Genomic DNA, 6,710 nt, shown 5'->3' on the forward strand with positions numbered 1-6,710 from the left:
CCGCTTGAATGGATCTTTTCCATTGAATAACAATTTCTGATAACAGTTCAATGAGAAATCGACAGAATTTCTTCTTGGAAATATTAAAATTTCAAATAAACACTGAGAAATGAATTCATTTTCCTCGCTGCAAATTCACCTCAGTTTTATTCTATGATTGCTTTTTGTTCACAATCAATATGTTATGCCTTTGTAATTTACTTTTATGTACATGTTAACCTGCCTTGTACCAGTATAGGTTCATGGACTTGGTTTCGCTTTTTACTCTTCATTGTTTTACTTTGTTTATTCGTATTCTGCTTTTCTTTGAAATAAAGAAATGATTACAATCAACCATGCTCATATTGTGTAAAAACAGCGAGTCTCCTGAAGCCTGTGAAGAACTCTGAAAAGGAGATACCTAGTTTAGGGGCGGATCTAGGATTTTCCAAGAGGAGGGCCGGGGCACATTTTCCAGAGGAAAATTTGACTAGCAAAAAAAGAATAAACAAAAAAGTGTTTCACCCCAAAATTTAAGCCCATTTCGTCCACAAAAAAAATTGACAAGCAAAAATAAAAGTAATCACTCTCAAAATGTGGGGGCTAGTACACTTTGTCGTGTGTCATGAAAGAATTCCATTGCATTAAAGTGTTTGTTTGTAAAATTGAGAATGATCCAATATGTGTGGATTTTGATCAATAATACATTTTGGAAATTGAAAGCATATTTTATATACATTACAAATTTTGATTGTTGCCTCTAAAAGCGAGGGCCAGTGCCCATTATAACATGATCAAGGTCATTCTGAGCTGTAAAATTTTAAGATAGGCCTACGAGGTTTTATCAAATCAAAGCTCATGCACGTTAAATATTGGGGTCCTACCTGATTTATATTTGAAGAGTTCACTCGCAAAAGGGGTTAGGTCCATTTTCATCAAATTTGATTTTTTTTTCTCAATGTATAGATTTTTAGTAGCTCTATAAGATGATACCAAAGAAAGGTTGAAATTCCCATTAAAAAGTGATATAAAATGTCAAAGAAAATCACCTTTTTCCAAAAGGGGTTAGGTCCATTTCAGTTTAGTTTCAAAAGGTGTTAGGTCCGCACAGATTTTTTTTTTGGAAAAGAATATTTACAAAAATAAGACAGGTGGATTTCTTTTATACCAAATTTTATGTTCTCATGGTAGGGTATCATGAAAATTTCGTTTCGCATAATTGCAATATGGGAGAATAAAAAAATGATTTTCTTGGAGTGGACCTAGCCCCTTTTGCAAACAAACTATTATAAAGAGCTCATTTGTCAAAAGGGGTTAGGTCCATTGTCCATAAATTTGTATTGTTTTCTGTCTCAAATCCTCTAAATTTTTAGTCGTTCTGAAGAAAACAACGAAAATTTGAAATTCTTTTGATATGATTTCGTAATGAATAACCGAGAAGACAGACCTGGGGGTGGGGTAGCGTTCTATATTTCACATGACTACGAGTATACGGTTTGTGATTATCTTAACTCCATGAACGCCACTGTAGAATCTCTATTTATTGAAATTAATATTCCTGGTAGTAAAAATATGATGATTGGTGTAGTTTATAGACCCCCAAACTCAAATACAAATGACTTTCTAACTTACCTTTCCCAAACAACAAATAATCCAGCTCTCGTTAATAAGGATGTAATATTTATAGGTGATTTTAACATTGATTTATTGAAACACAACAATATATCTCAAGATTTTCTTGAAACTTTTTTTCGGCCTCCTTCTTGCCTCTGATTTCTAAACCTACTCGTGTAGTTAATGAAACTGCTACACTTATTGACAATATTTTCTGCAACATTCTTCCTCCTCCCGATTCTTTTATAATACTTTCTGACATGACGGACCATTTCCCGATTCTTACTCATTTTTCATTAAGACGACCAATTAGACCGATACACTCCCAACAACGAAGACGTAGACCTACGCACGAAAATACAGCCAGTCTAGGTGCTTCTTTGGATAATGTCGACTGGTCAGTTGTATACAATTCTGTAGATGTTAATGCGTCCTTTAACCTTTTTATGAATATAATAAATGAGAAATTAGACCTGCATATACCCTTAAAAAAAGATAAGCGTAATACATACAAAACGATTTCTAAGTCACCATGGATATCGCCATCTATCTTACGTTCGATTAATAGAAAAAATAACTTATTTTATAAATTCAAAATGAAAGGTACAGAACAATCATAAATAAAATACACATCTTATAAGAATACACTTACTAAAATATTACGCATTGAAAAGAAAAATTACCTTGCGAGGCAGTTGGCTCTATATAAACACGACATGCAAAACACATGGAAGGTTCTAAAACAGACCATGAATCTCTCCAATAATAAATCAAGTATTTCCAAAATTAGATTTAATAATGTCATTGTTGATGATGGTGACAACCTTTCAAATATTTTTAATAACCATTTCTCTTTCATTGGCGTAAATCTAGCTAAAGATATTCCTCCCGCGACGAAAAGTTTTTCGGACTTTCTCGGCCCGCCTAATCCAAATTCAATATTTTTTGCTCCAACATATAATCAAGAAGTTATTGATATAGTATCTGGTTTGAAAAATAAAAAAAAGCCCTGGCTTTGATGAAATTAATAATTTTATTTTAAAATCCGTAATAAATTCTATTGTTTCCCCGCTGGTGCATATATTCAACCTTTCCTTAGAAAATGGTACAGTACCAAATCAAATGAAGATAGCCAAGGTAATTCATTTATTTAAAAAAGGTGATAAGTTGGATGTCGGTAATTACCGACCTATTTCTCTTTTGTCCACATTTTCTAAGATCCTTGAAAGAATAGTATACGTCAGAACAGAAAAAATTTTGTCAATGCATAATATTTTATCTGATGTTCAATTTGGGTTTCGCGACAAGCACAACACCACTCATGCCCTGATGAATTTTGTCAACAAAGTAGTCAATGCTCTAGACAAATCTAGTCACCTTGTGGGTATTTTCCTGGACTACTCCAAGGCCTTCGATACCATTAATCATGAAATCCTACTTAAAAAATATCTCACTATGGTGTGCGAGGGAAGGCCTTGGAGTGGTTCAGGAGCTACCTACTTAACAGACAACAATACGTGTTTGTTAAAGATCATAACTCCAATTTGAAATATGTTAACTGTGGAGTCCCCCAGGGTAGCTTATTGGGCCCACTTCTTTTCACAATTTATATAAATGATTTCTGTAGATCATCCAAAATATTATCCCTTATCTTGTTTGCAGATGATTCGACCTTATTTTTTCTCATCAGAATCCACAAACTTTAGTTGATGTTATTAATTCTGAACTTATTAATGTTACTGAGTGGATAAGAGCCAATCGATTATCTTTGAACCTTAACAAAACAAAATACATGTTATTTAGTAATTCCATAGACAAGTTACCGATGAACATTATATTTGATAATACCCCATTAGAAATGGTACCTTACACCAAATTTCTTGGAATAACAGTTGACAGTAAACTTTCTTGGAAAAATCATATTGAAAATATATCCAAAATAATTTCACGAAATATTGGTATTATTATTAGGCTAAAATTTTGCATTCCTTCCACATCATTAATCATGCTCTACTCATCCTTAATCTTGCCTTATTTGAACTATGGGATTCTTATTTGGGGTGATACCCATCAATATTTATTAGATAAATTGTTGCTTTTGCAAAAGAAAGCACTTCGTATTATTCATAGTACATGTTTCCGTTCTCATACGGACCCACTTTTTCTAGAAAGTAAACTGTTGAAAGTCAAAGACCTGTATTTACTACAGTTAGGGCACTTCATGTATAGTTATAATAATAATGCACTTCCCCATATTTTTGATGCCATGTTCCCTAAAAATCAATTTTATCATAACTACCCCACGAGACACTCTGACGAACTTCACATCCCACTTTACAGAACTTTACTGGCCAAAAATACATTCCTATTCAACGGTCCTAAATTCTGGAACTCACTCGCTAATAATGTTAAAGACAGTGTCTCCTTGAATTCATTCAAACGTAAACTCAAACGTATCCTGCTTAATTCCTATAATTCTTCGCAACGGAACTAACACTTCATTATCTTGATTATAATCCTTACATTTTTCACTTTTATTTGATCTTTTTTCATCTATGTTGTCCAGTCATATCCTTTGTTATTCCACCAGATCAAGCTGGTTCATGGTCAGCCCTTTCCCATTCTTAGTTTTACTCCTTTTTAAAAACTAGTTGTCTTGTACTGTCCTGTCTCTTGTTTTGTCTTGTCTTCTACGTCTTGTCATCCCCTCTCTCTGTTTTTTTTTCCTGTCTTGCGCAACATATCCTTTACAACGAAGACCTCTTTGTGTGAAAAGCTTTGCATTTGTTCAGTTATTATGTTTCCGTCAATATGATTTCTTTTTCTCTTTTTCTTTCCTGTAATACATGCATGTACGCATATAGTAAGTCGACTATAATTTCTTCTTTTCCAAGGGGGATCCACAATTTTACAAGCTTTGCTTTTTAGTGGATCCCCCTCATTTCCATATCCATTTATGCTCTATATTATACTGTTTTTTTTTACGAAGTAAGAATGCCCTTCTGTAAAATTGTATTTGATTTGTATTGTTTTATATTACTTTGTATTATGTTTTGAATGGAAATGAAATAAAAGAATTGAATTGAAACTGAATTGAATTCACATGAAAACGTGAATAAAAGTGGCAAAGTAAAATCAGGTTTTTAATCAAATTAGATTGGATTCATTTCAGTTTAGTTGCTAAAGGGGCAAGGTCCACAATGATAATTTTTAAAAGAATATATAGAAATAAAATTGAAGATGGTTAGATTTATTTTATACCAATTTTATGTTCACATGATAGGGTAGTATACATGATGACAATTAGTTTCTCATAAGAGTATTCCAGTAAGTGAGAATAAAAAACATGTTTTTTCTCGAAATGGTAAAAAGTGGACCTAATCCCTTTTGCAACTAAACTCTTCATTTTTTCATACAAATATTCGTTATATTTTGAATCTTTATTTGCCTCTTTATGCATTATGTGACACAGCCTGCCAGCTGATCAATGTTTTATCCTTATGAAGGATGTTTTAATAATTAATGAATAAATACCAGTAATGAAGTGATAGGTAGATAGATAGATAGATAGATAGATAGATAGATAGATAGATAGATAGATAGATGGATGGATGGATGGGTGGGTGGATGGGTGGATGGATGGATGGATGGATGGATGGATGGATAAATCAATAAATAGATAGCTAAACGAACAAACAAATAAATAAATCAACAATTAAATATGATACTTCCAAAAGAACGACACGATACTAAATTGAAGACAAATATAAAGAATAGAACATAACATTTTAATAAACGGAACTTGTTTCGAGGTGTCGCACCTCATCCTCAGCCTGAAAATTATTAACAGAGTCATTGGTATTTATACAGTTAGGATGTGAAGTAAAAAATTCAAGAATGTAGTTACACAGGATTACAAGGTGTGAATTCAAAGTTAAATAGAATGAATTAAAAAAATTTACAAGTCTATGGAGTCATCAGATAGGGGTGGGTTAAATTAAATGGCTAACATTATTTGGTAATTGTACACCTGTTGGTTTAGTTGAGGTTGTTTCCATTTGATGAAAAGCCCTTCTTTTATTTTTAGTTGAAAATCTGTTTGATCATATCGAGAATTTTGAAACAGTGGGTATTGCATTCTAACAAGCATTGGGGTGACGATTGCAAGTGTCTCCAGACATGGGAGTTCTTGTCCTTCCCCATGTGATCCTGTACTCGTGTCTTATAATGACGCCGTAATGACGCTTGGTTTGACCAATATAGCGAGCTTTACATCTCGCACATGTAAATTGATATTATGACACGAGCACGAAGCTCCTGGAGAATGGAGCCTTTCACAGAAAGTAAAGAACTGAGCTTGAAAGATGAGAAAGAAAGAGTAATATGAAGATCTTGCCCAATATTGTTTAACCATAATGTTGATTCTCTTTTCAAGTTCCTTTGATGCTTTACCAATATATGGTAACTTGAAAAATCTTGTAGTCTTATTCTTCTGACCATTGTATGGGTTTTGGATGTTTTGAAGGTATTGGTTCAATGACCTTTCGATCAACCAACCTGGGTACATGTTTCTGTTCAACACCTTCTTCAAATTCTCGATACAAGTATCAAAGAGATGAGAGTGACTGCAAATTTTGTAAGCCCTATATATCAGTGTTCTAATCAATCCGGTTTTGTATTTGTAAAAAGTAAAGCTGAGGAAAATTTGTATACAACCCAGTGTAATTCTTCTTATGAAAGACTGAAGTAGTATAAACATATCTGTGTTGAAGGTGTTGAACAGAAACATGTACCCAGGTTGGTTGATCGAAAGGTCATTCTTAGTTGACCCAATACCTTCAAAACATTAAACCCAAACAGTGGTCAGGAGAAAAAGACTACAAGATTTTTCAAGTTACCATATAGTGGTAAAGCATCAAAGGAACTTGAAAAGAGAATCAACATTATGGTTAAACAATATTGCCAAGATCTTTATATTACTCTATCTTTCTCATCTTTCAAGCTCAGTTCTGTACTTTCTGTGAAAGACTCCATTCCCAGGAGCTCCGTGCTCGTGTCATATATCAATTTACATGTGCGAGATGTAAAGCTCGCTATATTGGTCAAACCAAGCGTCA

The sequence above is a fragment of the Lytechinus variegatus genome, chromosome 4, assembly GCF_018143015.1.
Source record: "Lytechinus variegatus isolate NC3 chromosome 4, Lvar_3.0, whole genome shotgun sequence".
NCBI classification, from domain to species: Eukaryota; Metazoa; Echinodermata; class Echinoidea; order Temnopleuroida; family Toxopneustidae; genus Lytechinus; species Lytechinus variegatus.